Raw genomic sequence first — 20,202 nt, 5'->3', positions numbered from 1 at the left:
ACACAATACTCACACATTATAGAAGCACTGATTAAGATGTTAACACTGGCACCTAAGAATTATATAACAAAATTCACAGGCAGTTCCCAAAAGTCTCAACAGACCTTGGAAGCTACATGCCTATTGATCTAAAATAAATTATTAGATTATTTAAGGTAAGCAATGTGGTTGATGCCAAGCTCCATAACCTAAATGGAGTTTGTCAATGGTGCTGGCTGGTGGATGAGCAGCAAATTTTCCAGAAAAACCCATGGGGCAGACCAGAGAAAATGTATATTGGTAATAACAGTCTAATTTGAACAGAGGTGAAAAAGAGTATAAAAAGGAGTTTTCCAAAAGACACTGTGGGCGGGGGAAACTTAAACCAGCATCATCAGAACAAACATCCTAATACCTTTAACTTATGTAGTCAAGTGTTCCACGGTAAGTCAGGAATTCCTACCTAAAAATATCCATTACTCAAATGTCCTTGACCAGGGGCTTTGATCTGGGTATAAAAAAATATATATTTTCAGTGAATAGTTTTTATTATGGTGCTTGAGGCTTCAAACACCACTGAGGGCTAAACTGTGGAGATAGAATACTGTGCTCAGTGCCGACTGACAATGTTTCTGTTGTTGCAAGTTTATGATGGACATTTAAGCAGCCTAAACATTGGCCAACAGTTCTAGTCTTATGACTCCATTACACTAATCAGATGGCAAAGTCCCAGGAGACAATCTTGAGAGACAGATAAGCATAAAGAAGCATTGATTAAACTGTAAAAGGTGGGACTCGAGAAGGACATTTTGCCTGTAAAGAGTGCCCTTGATTTGTTTACCAAAAGCAATCCATTGAGGATTGGTGCAGCACTTGATATGCAGCCTTCCCACAGTATCCTTAGAGATTCATGGTTCATGATAATACTATCCATAGGAAGATGGAAGGAAAGGAGAGCACAATCAACAAAATTAGGTTTAACAGAGAGCTTGCCAATTGGTCAAGAGTTGGTCATAGAGAGAGACAGACATATCCTTACAGTCTTTTGCTTCCTAGATGTAAGTTGGCTAGTGTAACACTATGGAGCTAACTGTTCTTTAGTTCTTCTTCATGTTGTTAAATCACGTAGAAGGGAGATGTGATCCCAGCAGCTTGTTTCCGACCTCATGAAACCATTGACTCAGTCTGAATCCTGGAAGGAGACTTGAACCATGCTGATATTCACATGAAAGGGGAAGTAGATAAAAGCAAAAACAATGCCCTCTATTAGTGAGGTCATTCTGAAAGCAGGGACTTCACATTGGATCTTTCTCTGGTCGCTACAGAATATGTCTGTGTGTATCAAACAAATGGAAAAGAAGTGATAGGTCTAAATAACAATCCTATTCACCTCCCTGAATTCAGATTACAGAAGACATCCTTCTTTTCAAATTAAGACTTTGTTTTTTATGCAAATAGTGTATGCATAAGATAACCCCTGTAAAATCAAACAAAACCATCACTGAATAATTCTAGGAAATCAAGTAAGCTAAGTGACTTTCCTAAAAAAACTCTCCTATTACCTATTTAACTACATAGCAACCATACAAATGAACCAGTAAGTTAAATTGCTGTTGCCTCATTATTTTGAATAATGAATAAATACAGGAATTTGCATTAGAACTCAAGTGTCAAAAAATAGAATTAAGAAAAACACTCTTGCAAAAAAATCTATGTTTCTATTTCTCATATAGTATATTTGTAATTTCAGAACATTCCTTTATAGATTATTGAACGAGTAGCTTTAGTCAAAATGAGTATCCTTTCATTACTTTTGTTTTGTTTGTGAATATTATGATAAAAGTTCTTCAGTCCATTTTCATGCTGTGAATTCAGAAATCAGGACTGTTATCTGGCAAAAAGAAGCCTGGATTGAAAGTCCATGCACTGCAAACTAGATAAGGAAGATGGAGTTTTGGAACTCCCTAGTGTTAGGACATATTATCAGGCAGCATTTCTCGATTATCTCCATCCATCCATCTCAAGGATAGGGAATACTTATCTTAATCTTATGTTAAATGGCTCCCAAAATAATTGTTCCCTTTTATAGAAATTATGAGGCTTCCTAAAAAACTAGATATAAGACCGTGATAATAATAATGAAGCATTTTGTTAGAATTTGGAAGGAATTTGCGATCCTTAGGCTCCATTCTCAGATTAAATTTATGGATTTTATCTCACTATGGCTACATTTATCAATTTCAACATGCCTTTATTGGTTTCCGTTAGGCTGCAAGACATTGCAGGATTTCTATTTTAATGGTGAATTTATCAGGTGGAATAGGCTGGTGGAGAACAACCCTAAAACAAGTCAATCCCTGTTTTTTAGTTTTATTCAGATTAAACATTTTTTTACAAAGCGATGGGGTATAGGCAATAGGTATAGACAATGGCAGCCAAAGCAGAAAGAGCCACTGACTTGAGATTTGCTACATTGTATAGAAGACTCAACATGGTAGCGACTAGATAGCAATCAATGGCAGCTATACAACCATATAAGCCAGAAGGCACTGTGTGCTGCAAATTTAAGAAGGATGGATTTCATCAGCAAATGGATGCTCTACTATATGCCCACCAAAGTAAAAAAAAAAAATGTTTCAAGAGGCAGATTCCTGCTGCTTTAGATGCAAGCAGGCAAATGAGGATTTCCTGCATACGTTATTCACATGCATGTACTTAAGAATTTTTGGCTTGGCATATTTGCTGAATTAAGTTTAATATTTTAGTATAATATGGCTCCGAATATGCATGGGGCACTGTTTGGTATTGTGCTCACTCGTTTTGAGATTTCAATATCAAAGTGTTGGTTGATTTTTATTGCAACAGTCATGGCCAGGTTGTTAATTTTGGCTAAATGGAAATCAAATGAAATTCCTTCTACTTCTCAATGACTTTTACAGATGGAAAAGATTTGTGCTCGAGAAATTATGCATTCAATGAAAATGGGCTCAATCACTTGTATGGATTGAATTTGGAGTATTTGGGAGGTGGGGAATAAGGAAAGAGTTAAAGGCAGATTTATGCTAATGATTTACTGTATGCTATGTACGGAGGAATAAATTCATTGCATCATGAGCTACAGTGACAAATATCCTACTAATTAACTGCTATTACAACAGTTTGTCTGGCTTTTTATCCCTCGATATATAAATAAATAAAAAAATAATAATTTCAGGAACTTCAGACATGATCATGCTCCAAAACAGATACCAAATTATGATAAGTGCTTCTCCATATCACACTTGTGCATTCCACCTTACCAAATAGGAGCAATAGTATTCTCTTGGTAAGGGTTTGAACTTTTATTGCAGGTCCCCAAGTTCCTTCTGTGGAGTGGTGAGGTGGTCAAAGAAATGGGTTAGCTCCAGGGATCTACAAGAGGCAGGAGACTTGCAGCTATCAGGATGCAAGCAGCCACCTAAGCCCGGGTCAGGCTAACAGTGAGATGACAAACTAGAAGAAAGAAATCCAGCAGGTATGTATGAGCATCATATTAGAAAAAGTTTGGTGAACCCACCCAGGTTCAAGCAAAAGGATCCAAATTTTCAGGGACAAGTATCCAATCAATAAACAGAATCGTATTTGTGATCTAACAGTATTTATCAAAAAACAACAGCCAGCCGACAGGTGTTTCCCCTTTTAACGGTCATAAATCTGGGGCTTCCTCACGGCTCTAGATGCAGTGAGGAATATATATCCATATTTAATTAGTACTAGATTTAGAGGTTACCAGTCAAAATTGTATCTGTAATATTCGTATAAGCATAGTGAGTAGGTACAGGCAAGTATTATGTATAGCAGGCAAAATGCTGGAGTCTGGATGCAGCTTTTATTCCTTCTGTGTCTAAACACCAACATCGCAAAGTCCATGGTCTTCCAGTATCGTCATGGCCTCCAGCAGACAGGAAGTTGTTGAAAGGACTATTCTGTGCCATGTCCGGCTGCCTATTTCTGGGTCATGACTGCATGGGAGTGCTCACAGAAAAAACACAGCAGTCATGACAGTAGACCCCCTCATAAGGTCCTCCCCACTAGATTAGATACTAGGAAACTAGATTAGAGTCGAACATAGCCTTAATCTCATACTCAGCATGACCCCCATTTCCACTGGAGGAGATGTGTTTGGCAAGCGGGTTCCTTCAGCGACACTTTTTATCAGTGAAGTATGAAAAACTAGATGTACCAGTAGTGTGGTGAGAATCTTTAGCTTTACTGCAGCAGAATCAATCACTTTTAGGATCTTGAAAATCTTTATGAACTTTGGCTGACATTTCTTGTGGCTTCTAAGGCATAGATATATTGTAGGTAGCCAAACCTTATCCCCAGTGTTGAATGACGTTCAACATTTTTATGCTTGTCAGAAAACTCCTTAATCCTTACCTTGGCTTATTCTAGATTTTTGAGCAGTTGTTTGAATGTTAATTAGGTGATCATGGAACTCATGAACTGCAGGTACTAGGTGGGGTGTCTGAGTGCTTGTATTCATCATTTTGAGGTACATAAAAATGGTGAAAAACCTAAAGATTTGCCAGTAGAATTACTGAATGCAAATTGTGCATTTCATAACTATGTGCCCCAATCAGTACTGTCCTGTAAATTCTGACACTGACATCATACATATTGCCTGAGACATTTATTTATTCTCTCAGATTGACCATATGTCTGCAGGTGATGACTGGAAGATGATCTAACTCCGATACCAATGAGGCTACAGAATAATTTCCAGGAATGTGAACTAAATTGTGAACCCCTGCATAAAATAAGTACTGAAAGGATTCCATGTAACACAACTACAGATTGCATGAAGACCTCTGCTAACATTTCTTTTCAGATTTTACTCCTTTAAGGGGAATAAAATGCGCCTTTTTATTCAAATGGCTAAAAGTTACAAGAATTGTGTATGTTGGGCAGAAAATCCACTTGTGAAGTTAGCAGAATTTGGAAACTTTGTGCTACATGTATAATACGGGGTTACTGCTAAATTCGTCCATCTGGAATGTGGTAGAATTATTTTCTGTTGGTGCATGGTGAGGCTTCTTTTGGAGTGCTTGGGACTTGTTTTGGCATGTGCTGATGAGCATGATCAGATTTGCCAGTTGCTAGTGAGTGCACATGATATTTGCTGCCCCCTCGTGCGACTTCCAATTGCCACAGAGCCTTCTGTTGAAATTTTCATGATGCTGGCAAGCGTGAGAGGTGAGGGCTGCTTCTTGAGCAGAATTTTTACTCAAGAAACAGCTAAATCTACACTAGACATTTTTGAGTGAATATTCTATTCCCGCTGACTTTTCACTTTATTTTTTAGTGCAAAAGGCACTTTTTTTATTTAACTTTTTTTCAACAGGAATGAAGGGCCCCAGAGACTCCAACTTTCTTCTCCTGTCCTGCAGCCTCCTCCAGTGCTTTGGCCATCTCCTGATCAATTTTTATTTGGATATTGAGGTGGAACAATTGCTCTCTCTGTCTGCAATTCCTGTTGCATATCTACCATTGGATGTTAAAGACTTTGGCCCATATTTATACTTTTTTTTAGCGCCGCATTTGCGCCGCTTTTTGACGCAAAACGGCGCAAACCTACAAAATACAATGGCATTTTGCAAGTTTGCGCTGTTTTTGCGTCAAAAAACGACGCAAATGCGGCGATAAAAAAGTATAAATACGGGCCTTTGTTTTTCTAACATCACAAGTAAGCTGAAAAACCTTAGTATAAGGGTGTTCTTTGTTTGATAGAGAGCATGTACCAGTATTTAGTTGTGCGTGTATTTGTTTTTTTTATTTGATTTTGGTTGTGGTAGGTAGGCTGGAGTTTCAGTAGGGGCACAGTCATTATTTTTTATTTAATTTATTGATCTTTTGTAAGGGAAAAGGTTGCACAGTTCAGTACATTTTCTCCATGTTTGTTAAGTGTGCATTATTCCTTTTATTTTACTATGCAACCTAGTCTCCTCCCGGACCATCCATCCAGTACAGCTGTTTCTGTGGTATTTTGTTTTAAAGCATAATTTAGGCCAGGGATAGCACTGGATTGAATTACAAATGTGTTTTTTTTGCATTTCCTTATTTCCTTCTGCAGGAAGATTAATTTGGCGTGATAATATTTGGGGGCATATTTATACTCCGTTTGCGCCGAATTTGCGTCGTTTTTTTCGACGCAAATTCGACGCAAAACTAACTCCATATTTATACTTTGGCGTTAGACGCGTCTAGCGCCAAAGTTCATGGAGTTAGCGTCATTTTTTTGCGTGAACACCTTCCTTGCGTTAATGATATGCAAGGTAGGCGTTCCCGTCTTAAAAAATGACTGCGATGCATATGCGTCGTATTTATACTCCCGGGCAAAAATGACGCCCGGGAGTGGGCGGGACTAAAAAACCCGCATTTGCGCCGGATTTTAGCGCCTGGGTCAGGGCAGGCGTTAAGGGACCTGTGGGCTCAGAATGAGCCCAGAGGTGCCCTCCCAAGCCCCCAGGGACACCCCCTGCCACCCTTGCCCACCCCAGGAGGACACCCAAGGATGGAGGGACCCACCCCAGGGACATTAAGGTAAGTCCAGGTAAGTATATATATATATTTTTTTTGTGGCATAGGGGGGCCTGATTTGTGCCCCCCTACATGCCACTATGCCCAATGACCATGCCCAGGGGACAGAAGTCCCCTGGGCATGGCCATTGGGCAAGGGGGCATGACTCCTGTCTTTGCTAAGACAGGAGTCATTTCAATGGGGGATGGGCGTCGTAAAAAAATGGCGCAAATCGGGTTGTGGCAAATTTTTTGCCTCAGCCAGACTTGCACCATTTCTGGACGCCCATACGCCATTTTCCCCCTACGCCGGCGCTGCCTGGTGTACGTCGTTTTTTTTAACGCACACCAGACAGCGCCGGCGGCTAACGGCGGCTAACGTCATTGAATAAATACGGCGCCCGCATGGCGCTTCAGAATGGCGTTAGCCGGCGCTAATTTTTTTGACGCAAAACTGCGTTGGCGCAGTTTTGCGTCAAAAAGTATAAATATGGGCCTTGATGCCTTGGGAGGAACCGTGCTGTTGTAAAACCTCTATAGCTCACTTAATTTTCATTTTTGACATTGCTGAATTAATGGTAGTGCTTTCTTCATTTTTACCACGCCTCCTTTGTCTGGCCAGTGTCTATTTGACTGTGTGTATGTGTTTGCATAGGCCACCATTGGTCTTTGTTTGTCCTCCATGCTATGTGGTCGGGGGCCATTTTGTGTAGTCAATGTCCATAGGCCTTCATATGGGGGTAGGTGGATGACACCCAGAAGAACGAGTCCGGGTCCACAGGTTGCGAATCAACGCTTTCGTTTTCCATGACTCCCTGGTTTTGGTACCTTAACCACGCATGTCTGAACAACGCACATGCGTGGTTAAGGTACAGAAGGGAATCGGAGTGGATGCGCTGAAGGAGGAGGTAAGTTGGGCTGGGTCTGGGGCTGTTTTGGGGGGGCTGGGGGTGATTAGGGTTTAGGGGGGCAGGGTTTATGTTTTAGGGGCGGGGTGAGGAATCGGGGTATTTTTAATTTTTGGGGTGGGGGCTGGGGGTGATTAGGGGTTGGGGGTCAGGGTTTAGGTTTAAGGGGTGGGGTGGGTATCTGGGGTGGAAGCATGCTGAGTTGTGCATGCTGATTGGTAATGCCGCTACAAGGAATGCGTTTACAACGGTAAAATTGTTGTAAACACATTCGTGGTAAAGGCATTAGTGTTTAGAACGAGGTCGTTGTTCCGACCTCGTTGTTGAGCCACGGGTGGTTTAGGCACCTGTGGTTCCGACATATAACTGGATGGGAAGGGGTATGGTGGGCCATGAGTGTAACAGGGAGGACGGTCTGAATCATGCCCTTCCCTATGTGTATTTCCTCTGCAGGTCAGCGTCCATCAAAAGAAGAGTATATGGTGTACCATCACCAAGGACGTATTGACCCTGGGGGTCTATGGCAGGTGGAGCACCCACTGTCGGAAACGGTGGGAGGACCGGAGACGCTGGGCACGGAAGACGGCGGAGTCCCAGCTGGGGATGGCCTCCCAATGAGGAAGAGGTGCCAGTCCAACCCTGACCATCCTGATGGCCCGCATACTGGCAGTGGCCTATCCGGAGTTGGATGGGCGCTTGAGGGCATCACAGCAGCCAGAAGGGAGTGAGTACAGTGCCCATCATTACTACCTAATCCTGGTGGATTGGTATCCGGGTGGGGGATGTGTGTCTGTGGATGCCCATAGGCCAGGCCTGACATTGTAGAGTAGGTCCCATGTTAGGCAGGGTTCTGATGTGATATTCCTCCTACATACCCTGTAGGCATCCACTACTGGGCAGGGCTGTGTGGGTCCCAGGTATGCTGCAGTTGGCGGTATGTCTCCTTCCCCATGCCCTGGTGACTAGCATTGTTACTGGTAGTGCACTGCATAGTGCGTACGCCTGTTCCCTGTGTGTGAGTGTGCTGTGTACACCAACGGTGGTGTTGGTGCAGCAACTGACCAAGTGTATCCTTTGTCTCTCTTTTTGTTTTGTCATCCTGTCCTTATGTGCATTAGCATCATCTGGCGGAGGAGCAGAGGCACTGGCAACGGAGGGAGCTGCATCCCACATGACCCAGGAGGCAGAGTCCACCGACGGTGAGGGCACCAGTGGGACGGAGGGTGAGGGGAGCACCACAGCGGAGACTGGAGCGGACAGTACGGACACAGATACCTTCTCCGATGAAGCTCCCTGGTGGTGGTGGACACTTCTGTGACCACCCCAGCTACAGGAACAACCTCCACCCCATACCATCAACGCCCTCCCAGCAGCCCCATAGCGAGTTTCCTGTGCCCGCTCACTAAGGAGGGTGGGCATCTCCTTTGCCCCAGGCACCTCAGGCCCTGCCCCAGTCAGCCCGCTGTCCTGAGTAAGGACGCTATTGACCTCCTGAGATCCATCTCTGTTTGGCATTCAACCATTATAAAAGCCATCCAAGGCTGGCAGCCCAAATGCAACAGACCAATGCATTTCTTGAGGGCATTCACACTGGCTTAGCGGCCGAACAGAGATCAATCCAGGCTCTGTCCTCCTCTCTGATGGCAGCCATTGTCCTTGTTTCCACCCTCCCCTCTCCAACTTCCTCTTCCTAGTCCCATTCCCCTCAACCCAAACCTATCCCAAGCAAACAGCCAGCATACACACAAGACAACACACAAAGGTGGCACAGGCAAACACAAACACCACACTTCATCCCACAGGCACTCACATAAAACACCATCCAGATGCACACATACTAACATCCACTGCCTCCACTGTGTCCCCCTCCTCCTCCTCCTCCACCTCCTTCCCAGTTGTGTCTACACTCACACTTGCATGCACTATATCCACATCCTCTACTGCCATCACAAGCACACCTATCAGAACACACCTCACTGGCAGACACCAACCCCACAGCCATGCGCACATCCCCTGTGTCCTCTCCCACTATGTCTGTCCCCCCTCCAAAGGTACACTAACGCAAGCACTCAGACACCCATCAGCCATCCACCTCACAACTACATCCAGCCCATGCACCTGCACCCAAACACAGCAGACAGACACCTGCCACAACCACTCCCTCTTCCTCCACTCCCAAACCTTCTCCCTCTCCACACCCTAGCGTCCCTAAGAAGTTTTTCCTCTCCACCATTGACCTCTTCCCTACCACTCCCCCTGTCTTTCATGTCTGGCCAGGGCAGGTAAAACCCAGGCAAGCACCTCAGCCACCCAGTCCACGAGCCCAGTAGTGTCCACAGCAATTTGTGGTGGTAAAGTATCCAGGACAACAGGCAGCCTCACAGAAAGGGTGCCTACCTCAAGTGCTGGCCGGAAGGGCAAGGAGCCATCCCCAGCTGCTACCAGGAAAGGCAAGGAGCCATCCCCAGCTGCTGCCTGGAAGGGTAAGGAGCCATCCCCAGCTGCTGCCAGGAAGGACAAGGAGCCATCCCAGCTGCTTCCAGGAAGGGCAAGGGGCCTGCACCAGCAGGCAGGTAGGACAAGGGGCCTGGTGCTGGGACTCATTCGGAGCCCCCACCACCAACCATGGTTGTGCAGCTGTCCGAGGCTGCAGGGGATGGGCAGGAGCGTCCCCCCAACAACTACCACCAGCAGCAGGACTACCACCACCTCCCGTGGGCAGCCATCCAAGGCTGCAGGGGATGGGCAGGAGATTCCCCCCACAACCACCAGCAGCAGGAGCAGCCACACCTCCAGTGAGCAGCTGTCCAAGGTTGCAGGGGATGGGCAGGAGCCTCCCCCCACAACCACCAGCAGCACCACCTCCACCACCTCCAATGGGCAGCTGTCCAAGGCTGCCCCGGATGGGCAGGAGCTTCCCCCAACAACCACCAGCAGCAGCTCCACCACCACCTCCAGAGGGCAGCTGTCCGAGGGTGCAGGGGATGGGCTGGAACCTCCCACCACCACTACCAGCAGCAGCAGCAGTAGCAGCATCACCACCACTGCCACCACTGAACAGCCGTCACCGGCGGCGGACATTCTGTAGACCTGCCTCCATTTGCTGTTGTGCAAAATCCTGTGGCTAAGACACCCAGCTGACAGACTCTGACATTGCACTCCCCAAGATGTGCATCACGGGCACAATGCCCCCTCTAGAACAAGAGGGTATGACACCCACTCACCCCGTCCTCGCCAGGATGAAGATCACAGGACACAATGCTCCCTCCAGAACCAGTGGGGAAGACACCCACTGACCGCATCCTCCCCAGGATGAAGATCACAGGGCATGATGCCCCATCCAGAACCAGGAGGGAAGAAACCTACTCACCCCATTCTCTCCAGGATGAAGATCACAGGGCACGATGCCCCCTCCAGAACCAGTGGACAAGTCAACCACTTGAGAGACTGTGGCCTTGCACTCCCCAGGACAGAGCACAGGGCATGTTGCACCCTCCAGAGCCAGTGGGCAAGTCACCCACTTGAGAGTCTGTGGCCTTGCACTCTCCAGGAGAGAGCAATGGGCATGTTGCCCCCTCCACAGCCAGTGGGCAAGTCACCCACTTTAGAGACTGTGGCCTTGCACTCCCTAGGACCAAGCACAGGGCATGTTGCCCCCTCCAGGACCAGTGGTGTTGTTCCATCTGCCGGCTGAGGTGCCCCCCTGTTCCCTGTCCCCCTGAGGTGGCTGCCTGTTTTCCAACTGATGCCCCTGCTGTGTTCTCTCCGTGTTGGTGCAGGAGACAAGTGGGGCCTTGGACTTTGTCATGTGACCCTCTGGCCCACGCACATTGAGGACTGGGCAGTGTCCCTTGACTTGTACACATGTATATACTTTTAGATTGGATGTTTGTATTTTTACTATATTTATATTATTACCATCACTTTCATCTAGTCGTGTTGTCCTTGCATTATTCCTGAGGGGTACAGGGTAAATATGTTTTAGTACTGCATCTGATTGAGTGTATGGTGTTCGGGGTAGGGGTGTTGCGTGTGTGTAACTCTCTTTTTCCTCCCCCCTCCCTTGTGTAATAGGCGGCTGTACTCACTGTGGTCATCTTCGCCGTTGTTGGTATCCGTGGTGGAGCAGGATGTAGAAGATCATCTGCAGCTTGGGCTCCATGGTGGCGTGGTTTTTCCCTGTGTCTCCAATGGTGAGTCCTTTTCCTTCTGAGGTCTGTTTCCACCAGGCTTTTGATGTCGTTAGTACCGCCCCAGAAAAGCTGGGAGATTGGGTTGTCATAGTACGGTGGGCAGAACATTGGTTGTAGGCGGCTATGCCATGGTGTCTGTTGTTTCCGCCCTGGCAGTCGGTGTGGTAAAGTTGCTGTATATCAGAGCTCTTTCCACCATGGTCATAATTTGGCGGTATTTACCGCCAGCCTGTTGGCCGTATTACTGCCACTTTATCACCGACCGCCAGGGTTTGAATGTGGGCCTTAGGCTTTGTGCTTTGTGCCGGATTAGCGTAATTTGTTTTACGCTAATCCGGTGCAAACTTAACACAATATTTTTATTTTGATGCTAGACCCGTCTAGCATCAAAATGTCAGAGTTTGCGTAATTTTCTGGATGTGTGAAACAGCCTTGCGTCAATAAGATGTAAGGTAGGTGTTCCCTTCCAGAAAATGACTCATACACCTGTGCACCATTTTTATCCAACCAGGCAAAAATGACGCACGGCTGAGAAGCGGACCCGGAAAATGCTGCAAATCCCAATTTGCATCAAATATTAACACCTGGGTCAGGGCAGGCGTTAACATGGGGCAAACACACCACTACTTAAGGAAAACTCACACAAGCAACATCATTGCTGAAGAAGGACGACATGGAGGTGCTATTCATGCAGTATGCCAGAAGACGCAGAGCACAGGACCAACAGCAGCAGCTACCACCACACCAACGTGGCCCCTAAAAGCAATGCAGAAGGCAGGAGAGGCTATTCAGGATTAGGACAACCCTCCTGTGCCTCAGGGAACATGATATAATCCAGAGGTACAGACTCAACTAGCAAGCCATACAGCAGCTGCTGCACCAAATTGAGCCACAGTTAACAGCCAGCCTGCAGACACCCCACATTATTCCACCGGAGACTAAGCTGCTAGCTGTGAGGCACATGTTGGCAAGTGGCTCATTTCAAACTACTGGTGCCTTGGTTGCCAGGGTCTCTCAGCCCTCATTCTCTGCCTTCCTTCCCAAGGTACTTGATGCCATCAGCTCCCTCACACCCCGCCACATCAGCTACCCCAACACACAGCGGAAGCAGCAGGAGACCAAACAGGGGTTTTACTAAATTAAAGGCTTCCCGTACGTGCTTGGTGCCATTGATTGCACACATGTCCGGATCGTGCCACCTGCTGCAACCGAGCACCTATACCGCAACAGAAAGCACACCCACTCCATCAATGTGCAGGCCATTGTTGATCACAAGGGATTGTTCACTAACATCATAGCAAAGTATCCTGGGAGTGTACATGATTTCTTCATCTTCTGCCACAGCATGATCAATCAACAATTCCAGGATGGACGACATGTCAATGGCCTTCTTGTTGGTAAGTCCAGAAACCTAGTAATATGCACACAGCACAGCAACCCTGTAGGACACACAAGACATACACCACTACATTGACAAGTGGGCAGGAAGACACTGAGGTGTGACACTATTGACACGTGGGTAGGAAGAAACTGAGATGTGACACTGGTAGTTATGTTTGATATCCTGACCCAATGGGATTCACACCTATGGACAAATGACGGCTGACAATAACAATAGATGCCACTCTAAAGCCACAAGGGACTAATTTAAAACCACACAGTGACAATGACATGGCCTTAACTGGCAGTACAACTTGGAAGATTAACCATTCAATATCACATAAGGCCACGTAGTCAATCCCACACCCTTCCAATCAATATGTCCTGTGTAGGTGGTGTGCAATGTGTGTTGCTGCAGGTCATACACCATGAGACACATAGCATGATGACGCTGACTCAAATGAAGGTGACATGGAATTATTGAGGCAGTACCAACATCCCACATCACTCCTGGGGTGACATTGCCAGCTAGCAATAAGGAAGTGGACTGTGCTATGAAAACATGTTGATGTGACACTAATGCAAAGTGCACACTGCTACACATATTGAAAGAGACAATTCCCCATCTACATAACAGATGTACAGGGAGATGGACCTTCCTACACAAAAACATCCATCCCCACAATCAAGTTAGCCAGCTCACCTGGAGCAAGTTCAGTAGTGTAGGTGAATGGTTGCACATGAGCCAACTGGGTGAGGGAACAAAAACAGGTTTGCATAGAACTAGTCACACATGGGATTTGAAACTGCATTAGTAACGGGAATGTATGACAAGACCCTTGACAGCAGTAAGTGTGACATCAGCTATCTCTGAAAGGAGCATGTGTGACAAGAAGTGCATCAAACCTGAACATGGGTAGCACGAGTGCCCCAGGTATGACAAGCACTGCTCACAAGACATGCCCTGTGCAGTCCATCCCAGGTAATAAGTCCTGCCACCGCCATGTTTTAAGTCTCTGACACCCTTCTCTGGTGGGAGTGGGTATAAATGAACTATCTGTACCCTGGGAATCATCATCTACACTCACCCAGACTCCCACTCTGACTCCTGTGTGAGTCCCTTTTTGGTATGGCATGCCATAGTTCTTCTTCATCAGCCTGCATGGACTTCAGGTCCCATAATACACTGCCTGGTAGTCAGTAAGACCTGTAATCTGCTGTCCACTGCTTCCCATTGGAAAAGTCCAGTTGGCCCCTTATACTACATTCTCACCTCCAGGACTTGTGAGAGACTGAAGCTGCACACACCTTTGAGGGAGCTTGGGTGACAAGTGGAGCATCAATACTGTAAATGGATAGAACGAGTGTCCCAAGTATGACAAGCAATGCTCACAAGACATGCCCTGCGCAGTCCATTCGAGGTAATAAGTCCTGCCACTGCCATGTTTTAAGTCTCTGCCCACTCTTCTCTAGAGGGCACTGTAAATGGACTATCTGTACCCTGGGAATCATCATCTATACTCACCCAGACTCCCATTCTGACTCCAGTGTGCTTCCCTTTTCAGTATGGCATGCCATAGTTCTACTTCATAAGCCTGTGTGGACTTCAGGTCCCATAATACACTGCCTGGTAGTCGGTAAGACCTGTAATCTGCTGTCCATTGCTTCCTATGGGAAAGGTCCGGTTGGCCCCTTATACTGGATTCTCAACTCCAGGACTTGTGAGAGACTGAAGCTGCACACATCTGTGAGCACTCTCATGCAGCCCAGCCATTTGAATCTGCCCTGTGTACCAGAGCCCTTGTTGGGTTGTGTTACAGTGCTGAGTACACCTTAAACTGCTCTTCGTTTCCAAAGTGTAGTTCCTGCTTGTTCCAGTCAGACTCTGCTCATGTTTTTTTTGCCTTGTTCATGTTTGTTCTTGACAGAGCCTGCATCCTGTTAGCCAGACTGGTTCCAGTCTTTGCGTTAACCAGAGACATTCCCTGTGGCTACATTTGTCTCATAGTTGGTTTCCATGCCCTCCGTTTCCTCTTGGGGTACTGTATCTGGCAAGTCTACAATCAGTCCTCAACTGTATAGAATAGTTTAAATAGTTTTCTTATCTTTTTTTGTACCGGGACACGTTTTCCAGGGGGCAAATCCAGCCCCCATCCTTTGTCTGGTTTTGCATGTATTCATTAGTGCCAAAGAGTGACAGTGTGCTATGGCTTTAGCCTGCCTGGATTTGGTACTGTGCCTCCAGCCCAACAAACAAGGGCAGCTAATGTGTATGTAAGGACAATACATGTGTGTGCTCTGACGGTCCAGACACAGATTCACTTCTGTCACCATCTTTTGATGGGTCTTGTGTGTTAACTAGCTGTGAGATTAATCTGCACCGAGGCACTGATGTTTCCTGTTGCTGTGGGAAGTTCAGAGCCCCACACTGTGTACAAATGTAGTGATGAAACCTGCCTGTTCATCTATAACTGATTCATGACATATTTGACCACAACAAGGTTGCTCTGTCGTCACCCTTCTGTAATTTCTGCTGTACCATATCTGCCCTATCCCCTTGTATGCCGTTAGCTGATCTTTAGGTCAAATCTGCTTTGAAGGATACTCTGTTATTTCAAGGGATGGCTCCACAGACTCATGACTAGACCTGCACGTAACCGTTACACCATGGAGGCCAATACTGACACAGGGTACACATGGCCACACACTTGAACTAGACGCTTTTGTACAATGAACCACTGGAAATATGTGAACACATGCAGCCTGGGCTGCTGGTCCACCGCAGCCTGGGCTGCTGGTCCACCACAGCCACAGGAGGAACATAGGTCATTTGCATTAGTGAAACTGTGGTGTACATAACAATGTTATGATTGGATTTGAGGCTCTGTGTCACAAACACTGTACCTACCTAACATGTTCAAATGCCTGGCTCATGGGGAGTATACACACAAATGACCATGAAGTGGTAGCCAACATTTCATGAGATGTGAGGGGTAACATATTTGACATAGCCCTCATCAGTCATCCTCAATCTTTCCTGTGTATTGTTTGTCATGGGAAATGTATTGTCCCCAAAGTCAAGCAACTACACACAGCAAAAGAGGCAACAGATATTACAGACACATATCATGACTGATGTACCTCATTGATTGGTATCTGATGGTGACACCCATTTGTTACATATTCATACATGAACATTATGCCAAATGTATTGCATGCCGTTCCGACAGAGGCACACAAATAGTTTTAACAGTCAATTCACACACAAAACACACAGGCCATTACTCATTCCTTTTTTGTAGCATAGCCTTGCTGTCCTCTATTGATGCAACACCTGCACACACTTTAAAAATCCATTTTAATTTCCAAAGTTTGTGCTGCTGTTGCATCAGTTAAGAGAGCTAATCCTACACAAGGATATGAGTATTAAAGGCCTCAGTAGTATGGTCTGCCACATGTGCCCAAACACTAGAACACACACTGCTGGTCATATCATCCTATCTTTGTCTAGTTATAGGATGCATGCATGTTAAAATTTGAAAAATTACGCAAACGCATCAAAATATTACGCAAACGCACAATACACATCAATGGGTCCCTAGCGTTAATTCCACCAGCTCACCCTAGGCATGCCAATATCCATTGAAAATGTATTGATCCATGAATGCATGGGATTTTGTTGCATATCCTTCAAAAAATGTTGACGCAAACTACGTAAGTGTCAAAAAGTTACACGCAAGACAAAAAATGGGCCGCAAATGAGACAGGAAGTGATTAATAGCATATCCTGTTTACAGAAGTGGTACAGTGGGTGTACTTTCACTTTCACTTTGCAGACTGTGATTTTTCTGGACATGTGGCTGTGTTTTGGATTGTTTCTCTGTGGATTTTGTGATTTTGTCTCCTGTGTGGTCTATATTTTGTCTTTTGGTGTTTAGTGAGTGTATTTGGTATCCTGTGTAAGTGTTTTGTGTCTTTAATTGTAATTAGATTTGTATTTGTACTGTTGGGAGTCTGTTTATGGGTAAGATTAGTTCGGGTAGTTTTGGGCTTTCATTGGGTTAGATAAGTTTCCTTTTTCTACCTCCTTTTCCTGTTTTTCACCCTTTACTTTTGAAATACTGTTTTGTGTGATGTCGGGAACGCCACAGGTTGGGCGTATGGTTGAGGAGGAGCTAGGGGCATTTGTGTGACTGGTGTGCCACTTCCTCCCCATGATGGTGGAGGCTGGGGGCCGTGTGATATAGGGATATCATGCGGAGGCAAGACAGCTGAGGTGGCAAAGGTGCTGTTTTATCTGAGGTGGATTTTCAACACACAACGGAATGAGCACCAGCTGAAGCATCGCTGGGCTGACCTGGTGGCCCGAGAGCAGGGCCTGCTGGAACACCTGGGTGAGGTGATTGGTGGCCCTGTTGGTGAGTTCCAAATTGACTAATGTGTGCAGTACAATGCTCTGGATTGACAGTAGCAGAGGGTGTGACATGCTGCATGCAATGTTTGTGGACATGTGGAATGCAAGTTGAACAAACTGTAAGTGTACCAGGAATGGGATGTATTACACATGGTAATACATGGTAACAATGCAGTCCCTAGTTTTGTTCAACAATGTCCGAACTTTATTCAGGGCCATATGTACCAAGCTCTTCATAACCTGCACTATTATCTTAGGCCCATATTTCTACTTTTTTTCATGCTGCATTTGCGTAATTTCTGGGCGCAAAATTGCAACATACAAATTTCTTTTGTGAATTTGTGCAGCTGTTGCATCAACAAATGAAGCAAATGCGACACAAAATAAAAAAGACATCTGGGCCTAAGTTCACTTATCTCTGTGTTTACGTGAGGACAAATACTCATTCCAACCCAAACGGGCCACTATGCTACCAGATTGCACTATCACAAAACAGGGTCACCTAGTGGCATTTTGGATTAGGCGTTGAAATCCTATCATTGAGTAGCAGGGCCCTACGACATTTTTTGCTTTGGCACAATTGCCGGGACTGAGCTATCGCAGTTACCATCTGTGTCACATTGGTGCCAACCCATTTTCGAAAGTGAAAGGGTCAGCATGGGATCCCTGATCTTTGTGAATGCATGGTCACAAACTATTTTTGAGCATGATGTTGTGCAAGGGACCACTGACTGCTTCCATAATACTATTGCGGTGAAGAAATAGGTTGTTAAATTACTTTCTGTTCACCCCTGCTGAAATATTGCCTCATTTCTACAAATGTAAAGATCTCAGTATGAAGGCAGTCACAGACATGGTGGCCTGCTGAGCTCACCAGGCCAGCATTCCTGTGGGTGCCGCTATTCCCAAGGGGTTTCCAAATAGAGACCTACCTCATCATGATTGAAGAAGTAGGACATTTGCTACCCCATTTTTTATTTGCAAACAGTGTCATTTCGGGTGTGTTCTACCTCTGATCACCATATAGGTACACATAGCCGCGAGTGACACATTTCAGGTGCAATGATTACACCTGTGCCCATGAATTCTGTCAACAATGATCAAATAAGACAATGTCAGCATACATTATTTAGCAGTTTTGGAACAGAAAAGTGGCCAATCCATGTTTAGCGCTGCATTGTCAATATTTCACACTCGGGATCCCTGCCATCATGTTGTGATAGGGGACATATACGGCTTAGGGGAAACTGACAAGGGGGGCATATGTGACCTACATACAACACTGGCACACCTATTATGAACCACTGAAAGCAAAATAATTCCTGAAAGCAAATCAAACCACATGACTATCACACAGTTACTAATTGTCCCTTGATGCACATGCCACAATACCTGAGTCACTGGTATTGCAGTGCACGAGGAATATGGCATTGCATTTGTCTCCCAGTAACAAATGATGACATGGAGTACCATATGGAATGTATTATCCACAAAATTGTGGAGTCAGGTTTGACACCATATGATTGCTAGGGCCAGTGCATGTGTGCATATGTGTGTCTATCACTCACTGGAGTGACAGTGTCAAGGCATGTTTGCAGTGGTATGTGTGTTGGAGTGTCTATATGCCTGATGTGCAGCTCTATCATATGAAATGTCACAGACGTGGTTTGTTGTTCCCACGTTTGTACAGTGATCAGACATTGAGCATAGATCACCCTTCCATGTTTTATAGGTGGACCAGCCCCTTACACCATAGGTGAAGTGGCTCGATTCGAGGATCCAGACATATCCAGTAAGTGTGAAAATGTTTGTCCTGTGTTGTGTTTGCAGCTGTTGTGGGATTGACTCCTGTGTGTTGGACTCAATGCAAGATATGATGAGATGGTACATGATCTAAGATGTGACGACTGGAGGTCGACATAGTCTTCCATGTAAGAGTTAGACATTCACTGGCAAAGAGTCAAATATTGGGAGTTTAGTGCTGTGCAATAGGCATGGGCAGGTGAACAAGGTGATTTGTAGCCACATGTGTGGCCCACAATTGATTTGGAGGTGGCCAGTGTCATAATTTAGTCAGCAAGTTATATCCCAATTCAAACAAAACAGTGATGTATCAGTTTTACACACAAACGTGTGCATCCCTGTAATATAATGAACATGTAGGACTGTATGGGTGACTATCCCCCAGCATCTAACCCCACATGTTGTACTCCATTTATTTGGCACTTAAGTGATATGTTATAGGCGTGCATGCAGGTCAAGGTCAGATGTGTGCTTTCATCAATGTGGTTCATTTAGGAAATGTGTCAGTCAGATCTGATGTTGATGGTTGTCCACAAATGGAAACATGAATGTAGATGTGATTGACCAATTGTTGACTCACTCCTTGTTGGCAGGCCTCCCTGCCTGTGTCACACTGACTAAATCCATGTACAGCTGGACAAAGCTTCGTGGTTGTCCTTGACGTTTGAAAAATGTATTGCATGCCCATCCCCTTCAGAGGCACAGGGTTAGGGGGAGAAAATATATATAGCTAGCTGTGCTAGTCAAAGTGTAGATGATAGACATGTAATTCAAGCATTCATGTGTGCCAAACTACAATGACCCCTTATGCTTACCAACTGCATATCATCCTGCCAGTTCCATTTACAAATCACGGGTCTTATGTGCCTTGAAGTTGATCCAGAAGATAAGGATCAGCTGGCCTGGCACATGTTGAGTACTTGCAGCATTTGTAATGTGACCAATAGCACTACATATATGCAAAGAT

General features: G+C 45.5%; 1 long non-coding RNA gene across 1 annotated transcript in view; it reads left to right on the top strand.

The window, feature by feature from the left end:
• Positions 1 to 20,202, top strand: part of LOC138282384 (uncharacterized) — a 103,681-nt gene that overhangs the window by 75,688 nt on the left and 7,791 nt on the right. Inside the window, exon 3 of the long non-coding RNA XR_011200944.1 lies at positions 3,330 to 3,493. This is a non-coding gene — a long non-coding RNA (uncharacterized lncRNA). The remainder of the gene's footprint in view (positions 1 to 3,329; positions 3,494 to 20,202) is intronic.

The sequence above is a fragment of the Pleurodeles waltl genome, chromosome 2_2, assembly GCF_031143425.1.
Source record: "Pleurodeles waltl isolate 20211129_DDA chromosome 2_2, aPleWal1.hap1.20221129, whole genome shotgun sequence".
Taxonomy (NCBI): domain Eukaryota; kingdom Metazoa; phylum Chordata; class Amphibia; order Caudata; family Salamandridae; genus Pleurodeles; species Pleurodeles waltl.
Note: the sequence above shows the minus strand (reverse complement) of the source record. Positions and strands in the feature narration are given on the sequence as shown.